The 23,787-nt window shown below is 40.1% G+C and overlaps 1 pseudogene; it reads right to left on the reverse strand.

Annotated features, from left to right (window-relative positions):
• Window positions 1-1,229: 1,229 nt before the first annotated feature.
• On the reverse strand, window positions 1,230-23,525 carry LOC106972973 (vomeronasal type-1 receptor 4-like; annotated as a pseudogene).
• Window positions 23,526-23,787: the final 262 nt, after the last annotated feature.

The following is a 23,787-nucleotide window of genomic DNA, read 5'->3' on the forward strand; positions in this document are numbered from 1 at the left end:
CTGTGTATGAAGGTCACAGGAGATCAGTAAGGATATGGAAAACTTGAGCAGTGTGTCAATCATGGTGATCTAAATGGGGCACCTACTCCACAATGGCAGATCCACATTCTTTACAAGGTCATGAGAACTATTCAACATGATAAGCCAAATTCTGGGACAAAACCAGTCTAAACAAAGGAATTACAAGACATAATCTGTGATCATAATGGAATGAAGTTAGTAGCTGGTAGGAAAAAGATATTAGAAAATTATCCTAGATAATCTGAACTCAGAAAACACACTTCTAAATAAAGATGAGTCGAAGTGGAAGGCTCCAATCAGGTGCCATCTTGAACTGATTTAATAAGAATAGTGCACGTCCAACTTCGTGGGATAGAGCTAACATACTGCCTACTGGGAAACAAAGCATGAAATGTTTTCATGGATTTTGTTTTCTGCCACTTGATTAAATTCCCTATTTAATTGTAGTAGATTTGTTATTTATTTTTAAAGAACTGCTTATTTTCTGTCGATCTGATTTCAATTTTGTTTTTTAAATTTTGTTCAAGTATGGGCCAGAAAAGCCTGTGTTTTATTTTGAGCATTTTATTTCCCCATTTGGTTAGTGAAGATGCTAATCTATAAATTTCTTGTGATGGTTTTGGCATCAGAAGAATGCTAGATTCATAGAGTAAGTTGGAATATCTCACTTCCTCTTTAAATTTGATTAGAGTTTGATAGAATTGGTTTGAATCTCATTATCCCTCCCCCACTGACTGGATGCTAGGTTATTGATTTTAACTGTTACTGTAGTTGCAAGGTGATTGGTTTGCAAGGCTTCCATGGAGTTGAAGAGATTGGATGAGGATTGGAACAAGTTACAGTGCCACAAGGCTCACTGTGATTTGATGTGTGGACTTAATCAGCTGCTCAGCAGGGCAGAAATTATCCACCTTTAACCAGGGCCTCACAAATGGGTCAGAACAGCACACAAAAAATTACATCGACATTTCAGTATTCACCTAATCGATTCTAAGCTTGGAAGGGCAACCTGATCTCTCTGCTCTTCTCCTGATATCCATTTATTTCATATTCTTTCTCTCATCATGTAAATATATTCCTTGGGGTCTCTGTCTATTCTACACTTGACCTAGATATTAGCCGGGTCTAGCTTTAACCCTCTGAAATCTTGTCTTTCAGGCTACCAGTTCCACAGTCTTGAAAGGCTAACGTTTTCCCAGGAGTTTGTGCTAATTCCCACAAGCTGACACTATCAGGATCTCCTGTGTTGTGAAAATAGCTTTCCCCATAAAATTAGACATGCTGTCTATAAGGACAGACATCAAACTGAAGCCCTCAGTGAACATTCCCAAAAGAATCCTCTTACACAGAAAAACATCTGGAATCTATGTGGATGTTGAAAGATGTGGTCAGAATGACAGAAGATTCCAGGGCAGTCTAGGGCAAAGAGTTGGTATCCTCTTAAAATAGTTGTTTTTCTTCCATTGGCCCTCTGAACGGCACTGTTTATGAGGCTTCTTGGATCTTTGCCCTCTTCCTATGCAGTGCCTTCCCCTGCAATTCCTCCCCTCCTCTCTGCCAAGTTGCTGATCTACCCAAACAAGTTACCTTCTTCTCCATTTGGATAGGGATCGGTAGGCTCTCTCAAGTCTCCGTGCTACCCGAATACCTGAGTATATTGTGATTTAAAGAGTAGTTGAGCTTTGCTTCAGTATAATCCATATTTTAAAGAGTTTCTCCTATTTATCTATCTTCTATCACCTATATTTCAATCTCTGGCTCTGCCTGTTTGTTTTGCATCACAACTATGGTTATTTCAGAAACCGTGAGAGTTTGAGATTAGCCTGCAAGTCTTAATAGCTACCAGCAGAAGACAAGAGATTCCTAGATTGAATACAAAGCACTTTATTACTCATGGCCCAGCAGGCAGCATGAACATCCTGATTCCAACAGTTTTCCAAGGCCCTCTTCCTTGTCCTGACCTTATTCCAATCATGGTTCCTTGGAGGGGTCCCATGAATGCTACACATGGAGTGTTTACATCATACCTGAGGAACCCTGAGTATACAAAATCCAAGACTTATAAAGGGGTATTCTAGCACACCTGCTGTACTCTTTGACCCTGGGGAAGACTTTAGCTTTGTTTCCCTGTACAGCAAATAAGTCAGTATGGTGTTCCAGTGGGTGACACTGTCCTTGTCTCCCAAGGTATTTTTCTAATCACACATAAGGCAATCCAGTATAGAAGAAAAGCTGTCCATGCTTCTGTAGGAGGCATGTACATACGTGAGAAACCCATGGTAGAACTGTCTTCCAACAATATCCAGCAGTCATTTCTGGACTGCATTGGCTCCTGTCACAATTTCCCATGAATTCATCCCTTGTTCAAATGTTCTGATTAATCTCACAAATGGCTAGGATCAGATTCATTCAATTTTCATCAAATAATATTTGATTGAGACCACTATCAACAGGATAGTATGTATCAGGATGAGGTGAACCTGCATTATTCACCTCTACTGTGCCGATATGGTTCCTACATTCATCCATCAGAAGGAATCCCAAATACCCATTAGGGTCCACCATAGAATGACAAGTGGCTTACTCTTTTAGATGCCATATTGGGGTGCGTAGGTGGCTCAGTCAGGTGAGTGTCCGACTTTAGCTCAGGTTATGATCTCATGGTTCATGGGTTCTAGCCCCATGTTGGGCTTTGTGCTGATAGCACCAGATCTGATCTGCTTCAGATTCTCTGTCTCCGTCTCTCTCTGCCACTCCCCCACCCAACTTTCTCTTTCTCTCTCTCTCACACACACATACACACAAATAAACATTTAAAAAATTTAAAAATAAGATGCTATTGACTTTTCCAATGTGATGACTGAATAATCAACTGAGGATTGTGCAAAATGATACAACTTACATTTTTCTGCTAAGATAGTGTTCCTTATCCAGAAAAAGCAGAAGCTAAATACTGTGGAATCTTGTCTCATTATCAGAAAGGGACTGACAGTTGGAAAACATGCAGAAATTAGGTCAGTGAGGAAGTAATGGTGGGTTGCTCTAGACTCAGCAGAGGATCTGGGGGAAACACGAGTGCTGTGAATGTGTTAGACCTGTGCTTGTGCCTGTGCAGGATGAAAACCCTGGAGCTGCTGGCCCAGATCCTGAGTCCAGGAAGTGAAACTTCAGGGAATACTATCAGTATTGCATAGAGTGACCCTGAGATTGTCTCATGGTCAGATGTAGAACAGTATTCAAAATCCCTTTTCTTTGTGATGACACATACAACACATACATAGGAATGATAAAATTTTCTATCATACACATGATCCAGAAGAGGGAAATGGACATGCCAACATACTTTGGAGCTTTGACTTGAAGATACTTCTATGAGGAGTTCATGGGGCTGATCACGATGGTCTGGAAGACACTCAAGAGGCAGGTGCTGCCAATGGACATTCCCCTGCCCACCCTCTGAACATACAAAAGAAGTCTGCATCCAAACTCATTGAAGAAATATTTTACCCCCAAAGCTGCCAATGTCTTGGGGACACCTTTTGAGAGCATCACCAAGGAGTTGGCTATAATTAGGTGCATGAGAATCAACTCTGTGGGCCTCAACCTCCCTTCGGTGTGGTAATGGAAGACATAATGGTGAGGAAGAGAGAAATTGTCCAGGAGTCAGACTATCGACTGTGGTAAGATTATTGCTATTGCCAAATCCCCAGAACCTATTCTATCATTCAGTACATTTTCCTTTAAATTATAACCAAAGTCATTCCTGTGAACAAAAAGTTTCCTTGAAGATTTTTTACATCAAGAGTAACTTCGGTGGGTTGCTCCTTTGGGCTTGCCAAAGACTTGAAGAGGCAGGAGGAGATGGAGAGAAGTACCAGGATATTCCATGGAAGTGTCAGCACTAAAGATGAGGTGGTTTGATTGGGAAGAAGCAAAGGTAAGTGATAGCAAGTGGAAAGAACGCTGAATCCTAATAACCTTTTTAGAAGCTGATAATCATTACTCATATTGGAAAAAAACCATACAACGTGAATCATTACCTACATCATGGGATAAATCAATTCTGAATATGTTCCTGATTTATATATCAAAGAGATAATATGAAACTTGTCATTGCTTGAGTTAATCAAAATAGCAAGAGATGCTTGAGAGATCGATGGTACCATTGGATATGTCCTGCCAAAATTGTGTGGATAGAAAACAAAGTTAGATTCCAAATCATTGAGGAAATGTTTCAAATAACTCTATTCTTGTGGATACCTTTAAGGAGAATGATCAGGACTTGGGTAGAAACAGGTGCTTGAGAATCAAAACTGTGCACCTGAATGCGTAATGAGGGTGGAAAAGGAAGAGATGGGGGTAAGGAAGAGAGAAAGTGCCCGGAATCCCTAGATGGTCTGTGATAAGTAGGCCATTCATATTGGTAAGTGCTTTGATGCCATTCACACAGTTCCCAGTGACAGATCATCATCTTGAGAGCCTGAGGAGCCTGCCTGAGCACATGTGGTGTGGACTATATTGATCATATCAAATAAAATACAAGTATTCACTGAAAAATAATTAACATTTTTGTTGTTGTTGTTAAGCCTCCCAGAGTTGAGGTTAGAATTTTATTTTTTTAATTTTTTATTGTTTCAATATATGAAGTTTATTGTCAAATTGGTTTCCATACAACACCCAGTGCTCATCCCAAAAGGTGCCCTCCTCAATATCCATCACCCACCCCCCATCAACCCTCAGTTTGTTCTCAGTTTTTAAGAGTCTCTTATGCTTTGGCTCTCTCCCACTGAGGTTAGAATTTTAAATAACACTTAGTTTGCATGAATCGGTGCTATCATGTTGTACCTCTGGTATTTTCATAGGTCTTCCTACCTGCATAACGTAGGCACTGCCATTGCATTATTTTCATTGTAAAGAGAAGGAGAATTTGGGACACAGAGGTTGAGCGATCTGTCTAAATTCACATGCTGACAGGGGAGGGGCAGAGAGAGAGGGAGACACAGAATCTGAAGCAGGTTCCAGGCTCTGAGCTGTCAGCACAGAGCCTGATGTGGGGCTTGAGCTCATGAAGGGCGAGATCATGACCTGAGTTGAAGTCGAACGCTTAGCCGACTGAACCACCCAGGCACCCCTTTCTCAGACTCTTAAGTATAGAGAATACACTGATGGTTACCAGTGGGGAGGTGGATGCGGGGTATGGGTTAAATTACTGATGGGGATTAAGGTGTGCACTCATTGTTATGAGCACCAGGTATTATATCGAAGTGTTGAATCACTATATTACACACCGAAAATTGATATAACAGTGTACGTTAACTAATTGGGATTAAAAGAAGAACAAAAAAAAAAAAAAACTTTGTGTATATTGTTTGGAATAATATACAACCTTTCTGTAGTATTAGGAAAAATAATTATATTTCCTAATTAAAAAAAGAGTTAAACATTGTCATTCCACACATCATGGGATGTGGATTGTTAATCAAGTTGCTTTGTGCACATATGAATGTATGGTCTCAGTGGTTCTTGAGATGGGCTGACCTCTCCACCATTTTTGCATGTTCTCACAGTGCATGTATACTTGTGAACTTTCCCTTGAATGGCTGTAAAATGCAAGATCCTACCATCTGCATACCCTCATGCCTTCACCTTTTATTAAATGGTCACTTTTGATGTTGAACAATTTAATAGAAAATGTAAAGGAGAAAATGTAATCTTAGAGCAAATGTCCACCTGCATCATATGCTTTATCTAAATTCACCAATCATTACTGGTTTTTCACCAGTTCTTTATCTGTTGACATGTCTTTGCTGTTTCATGTGAGAATAATTTGTCACCATATTGACATTTTGCCCGAATACCAGAATATTTATCTCTTTACGTGAAGGTTATTCTGCTAATGCAATAAAACCTTCACACTTAAGAAAGGATACTAGTGTTATGCTATCATTTCATAGACAGTCCATAGACAGATTTCCCACAGTGATACAATGATGCATTTTTTGTCTGTTTTCAGAAATCTAGGATCCAGCCATGTCACAGGGACTTTATTGTCTTCTTTCTTTAGTTTCTTTAACCTAGAACAGTTACCACTCTTGTTTTTAATTTGTCCTGTGTAAGTGACAGTTTTGAAGAATGCACTCTTTGTTTTTCAGAATGTCTCTCAGCATGGATTTCTGTGATTGTGTCTGTTATCCTGTGTCTCAGGTACAACATTTGAGCAGAACTTCTACACACAGATGATGGTGGGACCTGCTGAGTGTATCACCTCAGAGGCAAAGGTTATAAGGAAATGTTGGTGGACTAGATGTGTGGATAAGTTTCTTTTTGGGAGAAGCAGTAGACTTGCCTTGATTGTTGAAGTGAGCTGGGTAGAAAAATTGTGCCCGGAAGATTTTCAGGGTCCTGAAGGAGCCCTGTCAGCTCCCAGATGCAGACTGATCAGAAGTCTAATTCTTAGCATAGAGTATCCCAAAGAATCTGTTTCAGAAAAATGCCCAGATGATTCCTAGGCTCATTAATTTGAGAAGTAATGTGTACCTAAATGGTCCCTGGCACAGGTTTCACATTTAGGATCACCATGGGGTTTCAGAAACACCATCACGTGTGCTCTACTGACGTCTTCCATTTTCATTCTGTGAGCTGTTATGTCTCCAGGACTCATTTCTGAGAGTGGAGCCCAAGCTCCGGCCCATGGGGAGGTAACAGGGGTCTGCTATGCCTGGTTTTGTAGGAGGATCTTGGTGCCGTCTCGCCCCCTGTGCTGTAGCAGGATTTGAGATGTTTCTAGGAGGGCAGTGTCTCTGAAGACAGGGGAGGAGAAACTTGTGGTAGGACCTTCAGATCAGAATTGTTTGTCTTTGAATCCATCCTGTGGAAAAGGACATGGAAGGGCAGCCTTTTCTGCCTTTGAAGGTGCTTCTTGTGGGGAGGCAGGCAGAAGGGAAGGTGTATCAGTTTGCTGCAGTTGCCATAACAAGGACCCTGAACAGAGTGACCAAAACAACAGAAATTTATTGTGTGGCAGTTCTGGAGGCTAAAAGTCCGAGATCAAGGTGTCCTCAGGGCCATGCTCTCTGTGAATATCCTGGGGGAGAGTCTGCTCCAGGCCACTTTCCCAGCTTCTGCCTCCATGGCTTATGACAGCATAATTTCATGTTGTGTCTACCCTTCATGTATGTGTGGTTTATTTTATTTTATTTTTTAAATTTACATCCAAATTAGTTAGCATATAGTGCAACAATGATTTCAGGAGTAGATTCCTTAATGCCCCTTACCCATTTAGCCCATCCCCCTCCCACAACCCCTCCAGTAATCCTCTGTTTGTTCGTCATATTTAAGAGTCTCTTATGTTTTGTCCCACTCCCTGTTTTTATATTACTTTTGCTTCCCTTACCTTATGTGCATCTGTTTTGTCTCTTAAAGTCCTCCTATGAGTGAAGTCATATGATATTTGTCTTTCTCTGACTAATTTCACTTAGCATAATACCCTCTAGTTCCATCTATGTAGTTGCAAATGGCAAGATTTCATTCTTTTTGATTGCAGAGTAATATTCCATTGTGTATATATACCACATCTTCTTTATCCATTCATCCATCAATGGACATTTGGGCTCTTTCTGTATTTTGGCTATTGTTGATAGTGCTGCTGTAAACATGGGGGTGCATGTGTCCCTTTGAAACAGCACACCTGTATCCCTTGGATAAATGCCTAGTAGCGCAATTGCTGGGTTGTAGGGTAGTTCTATTTTTAATTGTACGAGGAACCACCATACCGTTTTCCAGAGTGGCTGCACCAGTTTGCATTCCCACCAATGCAAAAGAGATCCTCTTTCTCTGCATCCTCGCCAACATCTGTTGTTTCCTGAGTTGTTAATGTTAGCCATTCTGACAGGTGTAAGGTGGTATCTCATTGTGGTTTTGATTTGTATTTCCCTGATGATGAGTGACGTTGAGCATTTTTTCATGTGTCGGTTGGCCATCTGGATGTCTTCTTTGGAGAAGTGTCTATTCGTGTCTTTTGCCCATTTCTTCACTGGAGTATTTGTTTCTTGGGTGTGGAGTTTGAGAAGTTCTTTATAGATTTTGGATACTAACCCTTTATCTGATATGTCATTTGCAAATATCTTCTCCCATTCTGTCAGTTGCCTTTTAGTTTTGATGACTGTTTCCTTTGCTGTGCAGAAGCTTTTTATTTTGAAGAGGTCCCAGTAGTTCATTTCTGTTTTTGTTTCCCTTGTCTGTGGAGACGTGTTGAGTAAGAAGTTGCTGCGGCCAAGATCAAAGAGGTTTTTGCCTGCTTTCTGCTCGAGGATTTTGATGGCTTCCTGTGTTACATTGAGGTCTTTCGTCCATTTTGAGTTTCTTTTTGTGTCTGGTGTAAGAAAGTGGTCCAGGTTTCATTCTTCTGCATGTTGCTGTCCAGTTTTCCTGCATGACTTGCTGAAGAGACTATCTTTATTCCATTGGATATTCTTTCCTATTTTGTCAAAGATTTGTCATACATTTGTGGGTCCATTTCTGGGTTCTCTACTCTGTTCTGAGTGTCTCTTGTTGTGCCAGTACCATACTGTCTTGATGATTACAGCTTTGTAGTATAGCTTGAAGTCTGGGGTTGTGATGCCTCCTGCTTTGGTTTTCTTTTTCAAGATTGCTTTGGCTATTCGGGGTCTTTTCTGGTTCCACACAAATTTTAGGATTATTTGTTCTAGCTCTGTGAAGAATGCTGGTGTTATTTTGATAGGAACTGCATTGAATATGTAGATTGCTTTGGGTAGTATCAACATTTTAACAAAATTTGTTCTTCCTATCCAGGAGCATGGAATCTTTTCCCATGTTTTTGTGTCTTCTTCAATTTCTTTCATAAGCTTTCTATAGTTTTCAGTGTATAGATTTTTCACCTCTTTGGTTGGATTTATTCCTAGGTATTGTATGGTTTTGGGTGCAACTGTAAATGGGATCTATTCCTTGATTTCTCTTTCTGTTGCTTCATTGTTGGTGTAGAGGAATGCAACCAATTTCTGTGCATTGATTTTATATCCTGCCACTTTGCTGAATTCATGAATCAGTCCTAGTAGTTTTTTGGTGGAATCTTTTGGGTTTTCCATATAGAGTATCATGTCATCTGGGAAGAATGAAAGTTTGACCTCCTCCTGGCTGATTTGGATGTCTTTTATTTCTGTTTTGTCTGATTGCATAGGCTAAGACTTCCGATACTGTGTTGAATAACAGTGGTGAGAGTGGACATCCATGTCTTGTTCCTGACCTTAAAGAGAAAGCTCTCCGTGTTTCCCCATTGAGGATGATATTAGCGTTGGCTCATTCATATATGGCTTTTATGATCTCCGGGTATGATCCTTCTATCCCTACTTTCTTGAGGGTTTTTATCAAGAAAGGATGCTGTATTTTGTCAAATGCTTTCTCTGCATCTATTGAGAGGATCATATGGTTCTTGTCCTTCCTTCTGTTGATGTGATGAATCACGTTAATTGTTTTGCAGATATTGAACCAGCCCTCCCTCCCAGGTATAAATCCCACTTGGTCATAGTGAATAATTTTTTAAATGTATTGGTGGATCCAGTTGGCTAATATCTTGTTGAGGATTTTTGCGTCCATGTTCATCAGGGAAATTGGTTCCCTTTTTTAGTGGGGTCGCTGTCTGGTTTTGGAATCAAGGTAATGCTGGCTTCATAGAATAAGTTTGGAAGTTTTCCTTCCATTTCTATTTTTTGGAACAGCTTCAAGAGAATAAGTGTTAACTCTTCCTTAAATGTTTGGTAGAATTCCCCTGGAAAGCCATCTGGTCCTGGACTCTTGTTTGGGGGAAGGTTTTTAGATTACTAATTTGATTTCCTTACTGGTTGTGGGTCTGTTCAAATTTTCTATTTCTTCCTGTTTCAGTTTTGGTAGTGTGTATGCTTCTAGGAATTTGTCCATTTCTTTCAGATTGCTCATTTTATTGTCATATAATTGCTCATAATATTCTCTTATTATTGTTTTTATTTCTGCTGTGTTGGTTGTGATCTCTCCTCTTCATTCTTGATTTTATTTATTTGGGTCCTTTCCTTTTTCTTTTTGATCAAACTGGCTAGTGGTTTATCAATTTTGTTAATTCTTTCAAAGAACCAGCTTCTGATTTCATTGATCTGTTCTACTGTTTTGTTTTGTTTTTTGCCTTTTTTTTTTTTTTGTTTCGATAGCATTAATTTCTGCTTTAATCTTTATTATTTCCTGTCTTCTGCTGGTTTGGGGTTTTATTTGCTGTTCTTTTTGCAGCTCTTTAAGGTGTAAGGTTAGGTTATATATCTGATATCTTTCTTCCTTCTTTAGGAAGGCCTGGGTTGCTATATACTTTCCACTTATGACCTCCTTTGCTGCATCCCAGAGTTTTTGGGTTGTGGTGTTATCATTTTCATTGGCTTCCATATACTTTCTAATGTCCTCTTTAACTTCTTGGTTAGCCCATTCATTATTTAGTCTCCAAGTATTTGTTACCTTTGCAAATCTTTTCTTGTGGTTGATTTCGAGTTTCATAGTGTTGTGGTCTGAAAATATGCATGGTATGATCTCGATCTTTTTGTACTTGCTGAGGGCTGATTTGTGTCCCAGTATGTAGTCTATTCTGGAGAACATTCCATGTGCACTGGAGAAGAATGTATATTCTGCTGCTTTAGGATGAAATGTTCTGATTATATCTGTTAAATCCATCTGGTCCAGTGTGTCATTCAAAGCCATTGTTTCCTTGTTGATTTTTTTGATTAGACGATCTGTCCATTGCTGTGAGTGGGGTGTTGAAGTCTCCTATTATTATGGTATTACTATCAATGAGTTTCTTTATGTTTGTGATTAATTGATTTATATATTTGGGGCTTTCACATTTGTCGCATAAATGTTTACAATTGTTAAATCTTCTTGGTGGATAGACCCCTTAATTATGATATAATGCCCTTCTTCATCTCTTGATACAGTTTCTATTTTAAAGTCTAGATTGTCTGATATAAGTATGGCTACTCCGGCTTTCTTTTGTTGACTATTAGCATGATAGATGGTTCTCCATCTCCTTACTTTCAATCTGAAGGTGTCTTTAGGTCTAAAGTGGGTCCCTTGTAAACAGCATATAGATGGATCTTGTTTTCTTATGCATTGTTACCCTGTGTCTTTTGATTGGAGCATTGAGTCCATTGATATTAGAGTGAGTACTGAAAGATATGAATTTATTGCCATTATGTTGCTTGTAGAGTTGGAGTTTCTGGTGGTGTTCTCTGGTCCTTTCTAGTCTTTGTTGCTTTTGGTATTTAATTAATTAATTAATTAATTAATTAATTAATTTCATCTTTTTTCCCCTCACAGAATCCCCCTTAAAATTTCTTGCAGGGCTGTTTTAGTAGTCACAGACTCCTTTCATTTTTGTTTGTCTCGGAAACTTTTTATCTCTCCTTCTATTTTGAATGACAGCCTTTTTGGATAAAGAATTCTTGGCTGCATATTTTTCTGAATCCGCACACTGAATATATCCTGCCATTCCTTTCTGGCCTGCCACGTTTCTGTGGATAGGTCTGCTGCAAACCTGATCTGTCTTCTCTTGTAGGTTAAGGACGTTTTTCCCTTGCTGCTTTCATGATTCTCTCCTTGCCTAAGTATTTTGTGAATTTGACTATGATATGCCTTGTTGATGGTCGGTTTTTGTGGAATCTAATGGGAGTCCTCTGTTCTTCCTGGATTTCGATGTCTGTGTCTTTCCCCAGTTTAGGAAAGTTTTCAGCTATGATTTGCTCACATAACCCTTCTACCCATATTTCTCTCTCTTCATCTTCTGGGACCCCTATGATTCTGATGTTGTTCCTTTTTGATGAGTCACTGATTTCTCTAATTCTTAAATTTTTTAAAATGTTTTTTACTTTTGACAGAGTGAGCGAGAGACAGAGCATGAGCAGGGGAGGGGCATAGAGAGAGAGAGACACACAGAATCCAGTCTCTGAGGTGTCAGCACAGAGCCCGATGCGGGGCTCGAACTCACAGACTGCGAGATCATGACCTGAGCCGAAGTTGGACGTTCAGCCTACTGAGCCACCCAAGTGCCCCTGATTTCTCTAATTCTTAACTCATGCTCTTTTGCCTTAATCTGCCTCTTTTTTTTCTCCTTCATTATTCTCTATAAGTTTGTCCTGTATATCACTGCTTCCCTGTTCTGCCTCATCCATCCTTGCCACTGCGGCATCCATTCGAGGTCACAGCTCAGTTATAGCATTTTTTATTTCATGCTGACTAGCCTTTACTTCTCAAAGAGGTAAAAAATCTGTATGCTGAAAACTATAGAAAACGTATGTAGAAATTGAAGAAGACACAAAGAAATGAAAAAATTTTCCATGCTCATGGATTCAAAGAACAAATGTTATTAAAATGTCAATACTCTCCAAAGCAATCTCCACATTCAATGCAATCTCAATCAAAATGCACCAGCTTTCTTCACAGAGTTAGAACAATCCTAAAGTTTTTATGGAACCACAAAAGACCTCAAATAGCCATAGTAATGCTGAAAAAGAAAACCACGGGCGCCTGGATGGCTCAGTGGGTTGGGCGTCCGACTTCGGCTCAGGTCATGATCTTGTGGTTCGTGGGTTCGAGCCCCGCATCGGGCTCTGTGCTGACAGCTCAGAGCCTGGATCCTGCTTCGTATTCTGTGTCTTCCTCTCTCTCTGACCCTTCCCCGCCCATGCTTTGTCTTTCCCTCTCTCCAAAAGAAATAAACATTAAAAAAACGTGTAAAGAAAAAAGAAAGAAAACCAAAGCAGGAAGTTTCATAATTCCAGACTTTAGCCTGTATTTCAAAGTTGTAATCATCAAGATAGTATGATATTGTCACAAAAACAGACACATAGACCAATGGAATATAATAGAGAACCCAGAAATGGACCCACCAATGTATGGCCAACTAATCTTTGACAAAAGAAGAAAGAGTATCCAGTGTACTGGATGGTGCTGGGAGAACTGGACAGCAACATGCAGAAGAATGAAACTGGACCAATTTCTAACAGCATACACAAAAATAAATTCAAAATGGATGAACAACCTAAATATGATTCAGGAAACCATCAAAATCCTACAGGAGAAAACAGGCAGCAACCTCTTTGTCCTCAGCTGCAGCAACTTCATACTTGACATGTCTCCAAAGGCAAGGGAAATAAAAGGCAAAATGAACTACTGGGACCTTATCAAGATAAAAAGCTTCTGCAGAACAAAGGAAACAGTCAACAAAACTAAAAGGCAACCAATGGAATGGGAGAAGATATTTGCAAATGACATATTGGATAAAGGGTTAGTATCAAAATCTATAAAGAATTTACCAAACTCAACACCTGAAAAACAAATAATCCAGTGAAGAAATGGGCAGAAGACATGAACAGACCCTTTTCTAAAGAAGACATCCAGATGGCAAACAGACACATGAAAAGATGCTCAACATCACTCATCATCAGGGAAATACAAATCAAAACCACACTGAGATACCACCTCACACCAGTCAAAGTGGCTGACATTAACAACTCGGGAAAGAACAGATGTTGGCGAGGATGTGGAGAAAGGGAAACCCTCTTGCACTGTTGGTGGGAATGCATGTTGGTGCAGCCAGTCTAGAAAACAATGTGGAGGTTCGTCAAAAAATTAAAAATAGAATTACCCTACAACCCAGCAATAGCACTGCTAGGAATTTATCCAAAGGATACAGGAGTGCTGATTTGAAGGGGCACATGCCCCCAATGTGTATAACAGTGCTATCAACAATAGCCAAAATATGGAAAGAGTCAAAATGTCCATCAACTGATGAATGGATTAAGAACATGTGGCATATGTATACGTGGAATACTTTACGATGTAAAAGAATGAAATCTTGCCATTTGCGACCATGTGGATGGAACTAGAGGTGTTATGCTAAGCAAAATAAGTCAGAGAAACACTAATATCGTATGATTTCACTCATGTGGAATTGGAGAAAGTTAACAGATGATCAGAGGGATAAGGGATAAGGATGATCATAGGGATAAAATAAGATAAAAACAGGGAAGCAAACCATAAGAGACTCTTAAATACGGAGAATAAACTGAGGATTGATGGGGTGGGGGGAAAGTGGATCATGAGCATTAACGAGGGCACTTGTTAGGATGAGCACTGGGTGTTACATATAAGTAATGAATCACTGGATTCTACTCCTGAAGAAAAGACTACACTGTATGTTAACTAACTTGAAAATTCAATAAATAAATAAATAAAGTCAAGATAAAAAAAAAGGCATATTTTGATGACATAAAAAAAATGTACATTTGCAAACTACGTTTTTTCCAGATGATGAGAAAGAGGCCCGGAGAACTGAAGAGCAAAGGGGGAAAAAGTCTTTCTCAGGCAAATATTGGCTTCCAGGTAAGGTGCTGTGTCCTTTCTTCCCCCTGAGAGGTCATTTGTTTATAACTTGAAAACCTTTACTTCTCTCTCTCAACCCTGTCACCCTGGCCCCTTGTCCTGGACTCTGTGTCTCACACGCCCGCTCTCCTCTCCAGCGCTCTCTGTCCTGGGCCCATGGTGTCCTCCTGCCCAGACTGCTTCTTTCCCTCAGGCTTTGCATCCTTTCCCACACACTAGTGGTCTCTAGAGATGCTAGCTAGAAACTTGTAGTTGTTCTTGGTAATTAGCAAGTAGGAAGAATGTTTGCAAAAATATTCTGAGGACCCAAGCCTATCACTGGTAGTGCTGCTTTAGGTGAAATGCTAATTGCCGTTGTGAGGGGAGGGGGGGGTCACACAGTCATAAACACACAGCTCAGGGCCCAGCTGCCCATCTTTCACACGTACTTACTTCTCTGACTGTCAACACAGAATCTGGCTCCGTGCTAAAGCTACACGGGAAGGTGGAATACCTCCTGAACCAGGAGCTGAGTTGGTATAAAGAGATGGGGTCCTACACCTACACCCATCCCTGATGGCTTCTAAGGCTCATAGTGTAATCCTCACTGACAGTGATTATGTGGTTTCACCCAAGTGGTCATGTAATCTGATTTTTAATGTGCTTGAGGGCTGTATTTGTGGACTCCCTGTTCAGCCTACTTTGCAGGAACCATAGACATAATGGTCAGGTTTCTAAGGTGCATTCAACTAAATAGTCAGATGAATGTATAGTAATCATCTGATTGTGTACAGAAAAATGTGTCTGATCGCTGTTGCTGGACTAGAAATGTTTTCTGTAACTCTGCATCTATGACACACTGACTAGATTAAATAATTGTGTCTCGATTATGGAGAGACTTTTCCCAGTAATGTCAAGGAAACAGCTTTTAAATAAAATGTAACTTTGGTTTCAGGGCGAGATTTTTAGGCTCAAATGTATCTTGTGATATTTCTGATGCTTTTAAATATTATAATAGCAATCCAAAAAGTTATATCACTTATACAATATACAAAGTTCTTGCATTAACATTCCATTTTGCATATTTCTTATATTGCAATATCTTTCACAAATCTTGCTTTATTGGTACTAATTTTATTTAACTCAAGTATTAATAAAAGTGATATTATGTACATATATGTGTGTGTGTGTGTGTGTGTGTGTGTGTGACACCATACTTACAGAGTTCCTGTGTCTTGTGGTATTGCACTTTTGTTCGTGGAATGAAAGCAAATGATTCTTTGTGTTGTCATCTTAATGGAACATGGGTCAGCATGTGGCAGGTCATTAAATCCAGGTTGTCACGGGGCAGGAACCTGCAGCTTTGTAGTCCTGCCTCAGTGCACCTACAGTTTACTGAGCTCTCTAGGGTATTATTCACAGTTTATATTTGCCTATAAGAAAAAGTCTCCATAAATAACTAGAAACTTGTTATTAACAAAAATTCAAATTAAATAGCACTAATCTAAATTGAAATGATAAGGTACAAAGACAAATCTAAATTTAGATCTTGGTTTATTTAAAGAACACACCTGGAACACTTATGTGGCTCAGTTGGTTAAGTGTCCGACTCTTGATTTCAGCTCAGATCATGAGCTCAGTGTTCCTGAGATCGAGCCCCACGTTGGGCTCTGAGTTGGGATTTTCTCTGTCCCTCTCACTTCTGCCCCTCCTCCACTTGCTCTCCCTCTCTCTAAATAAATAAGTAAAATATTTTAAAAATACAGAAAAAATAAAGAACACAGCTTACTAGCATTTTCTTATATTATGGATTAAATGCACTAATTTTGTTCCCCACCCAGCCATGTTCCAGTCCCCACTCTATCCCTTATTTGTGAATGAATTCAGACAAAGCAGTTAACCTCTCTGTGCTTATGTGGTCCTCATCTTTATAAGGAATGTAATAGTGCCTGCCTCATGTATTTATAAGAAATATTAAGTTAGTACATGGGTGGTTGTTATAACACTGATTCACATGTAGCAGATGTTGTATAACGGTTGTTCATGCAACTCTTGGAAGGCCCTAATTGACTGAAGAACTTTAAGTAATTATTTGAAAGTAGGAAGTGCTGGGAAGTGGAGAATATCGGATTTCAGCTGACATGATTCATGTGGCCCCTGCCTCCTATTCCCACCTAGGATTCTCTAGCCCAGAAGACAAGTATCAGTCACTTAGGACTGACAGCATGGCCCCCAGGGATCTGGCAATAAGAATGATCTTCTTACTAGTGTTTCCTGTCTTCTCTTCATTGTGATTCCTCAAAACCTAAACATAAGTGGAAGCATTCTTTGTTCTCAGTATGTGCTGCTAAATAAAAAGGAAAAACGGAAAAAAAAAATATAAAATCCCCTCGTCTTATGAGAAATCTGTAAATCGAATGTATTTCCATAATGTTTGTTTGGTAATTTACTCATCCCCCTCAGAGTCTCCAGTACAATTATGAGAGGCTAACCCAAGAATGGTAAACAGAACATACTGAGCATTTTCTTCAATGTTAACAAAAAATTATAATAACTGTAATATTATATAATTATCTTGTAAATACTCGTGTGATTGACGTTTTACTAATGTCTGCCATTCTGGAGGAGTTCAGAATTTATGTGTATATAAACACCAGGTCTTGAAAAAATCCAGATATTATGGAGAAAACTTTGAGCATGTAACTTAAATTTGTCACAGTAAATTTTCCAAAAGTGAAGTAGGCATGGGATTATAAGAAAAAGAGCCTGGAAATGGGTCAGCATGTGGCAGGTCATCAGTTACACTGAAGAGAATAGTGCTGGAGGGAAAATAAAGTCAGCAAAGAAAGCTTTGGGGAGCCAGGTATAATTGTGTAATGTCATACCAGAGGGGCAGGAGTCAGTCATGTGAAGTATGATGTTTGGGAGCATGGGAGGTGAGCTTGTGGGAGCATTTTCAGGGAGAAATGGACAGGTTGGACTGGAGAGGGTAGTGGACAGCATAGAATTACATTTTAGCTGGTTCTTAACCAATATCAAGTGATTGTGACATTTTTATAAGCCATGAATTCCATGGAATTGGTACCTGGAGAAGAAAGATTTTTCCCTCCTTTGTGAAGATGATTTGGGCATGTTGGGAAGAAAGAGTTTGGAGGTGCACACTTGAGTCTTTGAAGTGAAGATATTAGTTAATGTTGGAGACTTCCACTCAATTTGGAGCCCTGAAGGGAGTACCATCTGAAGGGCAGAGACATGAATCCATTCTGTTTATGTGGATTTTGTGACTCCTTGACTTTCAATTCTCTTCGATTTTAGGAGAGATTTTTATATAGCTATCTCTGTATTTACATTCTGAAGCTGATATAAACTATCGAGAATTTAATAATTTGAAAAAAAATTTTGACCCAATGGATATATCCATTTTTACAGATTAAAGATAGAACCTTGTACCACAAATGGAATCCATATTTGTAGCTCACATGAGGCACGTAAATATTAACTACATTTTTAGATCACAAATCACGAAGAAGAAAAATATATAAATACATGCCTACCTTCAATTATTGTGTGTAGGGATCTATATCTGTGTGTGATCTGTGTGTGTTTATACATATAAATGTAGACTTAATTATGTTTGTTATCTATCAATTAACATATTGGAAAATTGTACATTAAGAACAATTTTAGGGGTCCCTGGGTGGCTCAGTCAGTTAAGTGACCGACTTTGACTCTGGTCATGATCTCATTCGTGGATTCAAGCCCCACGTCAGGCTCTGTGCTGCACACTTGCTTGGAGCCTGGGGCCTGCTTCGGATTCTGTGTCTCCTTCCCTCTCTGCCCCTACCCTGCTTGTGCTCTGTCTCAGTCTCTCGAAAATAAATAAATGTAAAAAAAAATTTTTTTTAAAGAATTTTAAATAGTACTAGTTACAATTATGACAAAACTCAAAATGTATGTGATAGTATGTGTATATTTCCATGCTAGTTGTTTGATTGTAAAATTCCATAAAATGTATTTTTAATTTTTATACTTTAAGTCAGTTTCTTTGCCATACCTCTTATGAAAACATCCAATGAATGTAGTAAAAATTGCTTGATTTTTAAAGGTATAATAATTAATGCATTTAACTGTAATATAATAATTGATACATTTGAATGAAATGGGTTTATTATTTAATCTATGTTAACTACTTTTCTATGGATTGCAAAATATAATTTTCATTTATAATTCTACATTATAATTGAACTTCTTTCTTTGAAGTTGTATACTCATCATTTCTGTTTTACCTAGAAATTTCAGCTTACATTTAAAAGCTAATCACAGTGTCATTTTATTTAATATTCTTAAACCCCACCTTTATAATATATGGACAGCTCTAATCTATTTACCATATCCCATCTTTTTGAGGCTGATATGTATTTGAAAAATGTAAAGACACATGCACTGGTGATAAGTGCATTGCTCAAGAAAAGTTCACAAAGTGAACACGTTCTGTACTCAGTACCTAGATCAATGAATAGAATATTGTCAGACTTTTACTCCTTACCAGTCACTATTCCTCTGGGCCATCAGTACTCTGACATGCATGGCACAACATAGGTTACTTTAGCCTGTCTTGCTATAAAGAAGGTAATAGAGCATTAACTCTTTTGTATTTGCTTTTGTCATTCCTTCTGTTGTTTATGAATTTATTGCTACATGCTGTTATTAATCATTTATTGGCATTGCTGTGTAGGGTTCCATTGTGTGCATATAAAACAATTTACCTAATCATTCCACCATTAATTAGCATATGAGTGGTTTTCAGTTTGTGACTATTAGGAATACCACTGGTATCTAAATGTAGACCATGCTTTGTTGGCACATATACATATTTCTGTTGGCTATATAAGTAACAGTGGAATTGGTGGGTGACAGGTTGACAGTTCTGTAGCTTTAGGAGATAGTGCCTAATGGGTTTGGAAAATGTACAGAGTTTCACACCCACCAACAGTGTAGGAGATTTTTGGTTTGTGCACATCCTTGTCAACAGTTTCAATATTTTTTCATATTTCTCTTTGACTTCTGGTTAGTGTCTGATGGTACCAAGTAGTGATTTTCTTTTAATGTCCTTGATTACTATGGAAGTTGAGCATCCTTTCACATATTTATTAGACATTGGGCATCCTCTTTTTCAAGTATGTGTTAGTTTATTTTGTCCATTTTTATTGTGGTTTTTTTTGTTGTTTGTTTTTTTGGTTTGTTTATTTTTTCTTATTGATTTGTAGCAATTCCTTTTATCTGCTGGATAAGTTTCCTTTGCTGGTCTCTTTTCTCACACTGTCTCTGTGTCTCTTGGTCTTTCCTGTGTGTGTTGTGTTTTGATAAGGAGAAAGTCTTAATGTTAATGTAACTATTTTCTCTTTTATAGATAATTTTTACTGTTCTGTTCAATAAATTCTTTCCTATTCTAAGACTACAGTTATTCTCCTTTTTTAAAACCCATATATCACTTTAAAATGTAGATTGGCAATCCATCCAGAATTGTTTTGCTGTATGTTTGGGTAATGTATTCTATTTTCTTCTGAGAAGATAACAAGTTTGAATTCACTGAGAATATGTGATATTGTTCCTTCTTTTCATTTGCTTTCATCTCTCCTTGCTCATGCAGGTTGACATCACTGCTCCTTTGGATCCATCTTTCCTGTGAATGTCCTGGTAAATCTGGGTCTCTTCCTGCTCCTTCAGTCTTTCACAGTGCCACAGCACCACACAACCAAGGGCAGTCTTGGTATCAGAAATCTTCAATGGATCTTTTTACTCAATAAATCATAACCAAATTTTTAAGGGAAAGGTGCACCCTACGGGGAAACGATTCTGCATGATCCTCTCTTTTTTTTTTTTTTTTTCATATCTTGTTTCAGCTTCTGTCCTGGAATGGCTTGCAAACATTTTTGTGTAACAGCCTCTGAGGATGGCAATACTGTCTTTCTTGGGGAAAGGGCAGATTAACTACCTGGCCAATGTACTAGAGATAATGCCTTCCTCAGAGGCAAATGTTGGGCAGATGCATTTCTAATTCAACGGAAAAAATTGGGTTTTCTGAACTTAATTTTCTCCAGCTGTGACATGAATCTACTGTGTGTGCAGCATCCACCTGGACTTCTTTGCATGGCCCCCGTGAGACCTGTGGAAGCAAAGGGAAGAGATGTGAACACAAAGCTCTTGCTGCCTGTTGTGCATGCATAATACTGCCTTTGTCTCAGTCCCTGGCATCTCATGTCTTCTACCAGCATCCATGCAGCTGGCAGGCTAACTTACTGGTTTGTAAATGGGGTAAAATCTTACACCCTTTACATTTCTGGACAGTCTTAGCAATGAGGATAGGGTAGCTATTGAGCCATACAACCACCAGCCTTAGTGTGTTGTCATAGTAGCAGAGGAAAGCTATGTTGATGAGGTAGTTTGGGCCTCTCTCAATCTGTGTGGACTGCTGTAAGAAAATTCCACAGGCTGGGAACCTTATAAATGAATTCATATCTCACAGTTTTGGAGGCTGAAAATCTGAAATCAGGCTGCCAGTGTGGTTGGCACGGGCCTTCCTCTGGGTTGCAGTCTTCTTGTATCTTATATTCACAGGGTGGAAGGGATGAGGGAGCTCTCAGATCTCCTTGTAAAGGGCACCCATCCCATTCATGAGGGCAGAGCCTCCCAATCATGTCTCAAAGGCTCCACCTTCAAATGCCATCACCTTTGGGGTTAGGTTTCAATATATGAATTTTGAGGAGATGCAAACAGACCATAGCAGGACCCTTTGGAACAAGTTCAACAACCAGTTGTTGTTTCTGCTGTTAGAATGTGACAGGAATTGTGTTATAGGCTTGTGCTTCCCCATCCCAGAAATTGGGGATTATCCCAGTCCGGGTGAGGTGCAGGTAGAGAAGTGTTACTGGGACACACAGCCTTTCATTTGCCCCCAGTGTGTGTGTATAAGGGCTAAGGATTTAGGTCAACCTCTGATGTACCAGGTTTTCATGATACACATGATATACTGTCTGTTTGCAAGTTAGAGGCCTCAGTCTCAATCGCCCTGTCTCACATGCTATCACCTATCTGCCAGTAGGGGTAGCTGATACCACCTGCTCAAGTTCAGAGTCCTGTATTCCAATGAAAATACATTAGAACTCTATGGGCACATTTACAGTGCTCAATCCCTCCAGCAGTGAGGGAAAAACCCTTGTTTCTTTGCCTTCCCATCACCTAAAAGGAGGTCCAGCCCTTACTGGACCTTAATGGTGTATGGGAGACGGCACACGTCTCTGCGAGTGAGAGTCTGTCATTTGGAGCCTTTGGCAAAGGGAGTCAGCCTCTACCTAGAAGCTCCCTAGGGGGTGTGAATTTGAGGCTTCTGTGACACAACTCACAGGTGTGCTCTTTTAAAATAGCAGTGCTTAAAAACTAAATTAAATAAAGAGTTTTTAAAAGACTGATTAGCTTATTAGTGAGCTCTCCTCAAAACTGATCCTTAGATGCATTTCGACTGTGTGCCTTGATATTCCAATTTTGGACTGAGTCAACACGGACTCACTTGTAACAGGATAGAAAGGGCCCCCAAATTCCCATGTCCCATGGAAAGTGCATATTCAAGAATGAAGGCAAACTCTTTCTAGCAACATGTCAGCTTGACCAGAAAAAGTGGTACCTGTCCCTTGAGAAGACATTTTTAGCTCCATGCTTTGGTGAAAGCCTCAATCCTCTGAGGGTCCCCGAAAAGCATGTCCTTGTTCGCTGATGGTTTAGGTAGTCTGAACCCTAATGGTGTCCCCTGGGCCACTGGAATGGGTTAGTCTCAGTGCCGGCTCTGCAAATCTGAAATCAGAGGCAGTGGTTTCCTTCATTGGTCACATGTCAGATTCCTGGGCTGCTGCCAAGGGTCCAGCTGTCAAGTGTGCGACTTGGAAAACTATGGATGCCAGATTAAGGACCTCCCTGCCTTTCTTGGGCTGTGAACTGTGGAAACCAATTGCATCGCTCAAATACTTGTCTGGGTCACTCATTCAGATGCCCATGGTGAGGCCTGTTCTTTACAGAGTCTGCCCAGAATCAAGTTGCTGTTTGAGACTGTTTCTGACTCAGAGCGTTGTCTGTACGTGGCACGCCTGTGACCTCCCCACCCCAGCCTTAGTGAGGTATATTTGAGAAAGAAAATTTTATGATATTTAAAGTGCACTCTTACCTATGAAGACCCATAGTCTCAGTGAGCTGTTGTAGTGGTGGGGAGATCCTGGGCACATGCAGGGCAAGGATTGAAATATGTAATGCTACCACCATCTCCGTGTATGAGGAACAGTTGTCTCACTGGAGTGGGTAGGCATGTTTGGAAAAGAAGCTTGGGCTATTCAGACGTGTCCAGGAGTCCTAGCTCAGCTCTGGCTTTCAAGGGGGCAGTGAAGGGGGGAAAAGCATCCCAGGTCTTCTCTTCCCCATTCCCCAACTCCCCGTGTTAAGGTGCTCTTAAAATGTGGTGGGGGGCTGTGTTGAGTAAAGCTTGGAATAGAGATTAATTAGTAAGACCCAACACTGCTCCCACTCCGTGAGAGGTAAGACTCCAGCGCATAGTCACAGTGCCAGCCCAGGGATAGAAATTCTGGGACAGACAGATGAGAGACTGAGAGATACGTGGGTTTAGGGTGGGGTGGTGGTGGTATGTGGTTCCGGGGACTGGAGGACCAAGCCTGAAGAGAGGCAGGGAAGGGGAGGCATTTATGCAGAGATCTGAGCATTAAATAGGAACTGCTCTCCAAGTAGAAGAGATGGTTTGGACAAATGCTGTTTCACGTGAAAAAGCACGATGTACGGAGAGGGCTCTAATTTTCCAGGACTGCTTAAGTGCAAAACGGGGAATGGATGTGCCTAAACACTGCTTTGGAACCAGAACCACACGGGGCTTGAGCTTCAGGCAGAAAGTAAGGCAAGTCGCCGCCCTTGTGTGGGCCTCCGCAAAATAAAGCATAAAACCAAAGTCTCAACCCCTACTCCTCCTTCACAAAGTTGCTGGGGATAGATCCATCAGCCACTAGAGCCACCAGCTCACAAGCCAAAACCTGCAGACTGTCTCGCTCCCCACATGACGTCATGCAATCCTAGCGACGCCGGCACAGCTTTGTGCAGGCTCGCCAGAAGGCAGGTTTTGCCTCCTTCGATTCCGCCCTTCATTGGCTAAAACAGCCGCTCGTCTGGGCCGTTGTTAGCGGCAACGTAGGCGGGCACAATCTTGGTCGCTAAGATACCACGCACTTCCGTTTCCTTCCCCTCTCAGCTATACTTAGGCCGCTTCAGCTCGTCCCCTCGACCAATGGCAAGTGGGCAGTGGGCGGGGCTTCACTTGTCCGGACCAAC

Source organism: Acinonyx jubatus, chromosome E2, assembly GCF_027475565.1.
Source record: "Acinonyx jubatus isolate Ajub_Pintada_27869175 chromosome E2, VMU_Ajub_asm_v1.0, whole genome shotgun sequence".
Classification (NCBI taxonomy): domain Eukaryota; kingdom Metazoa; phylum Chordata; class Mammalia; order Carnivora; family Felidae; genus Acinonyx; species Acinonyx jubatus.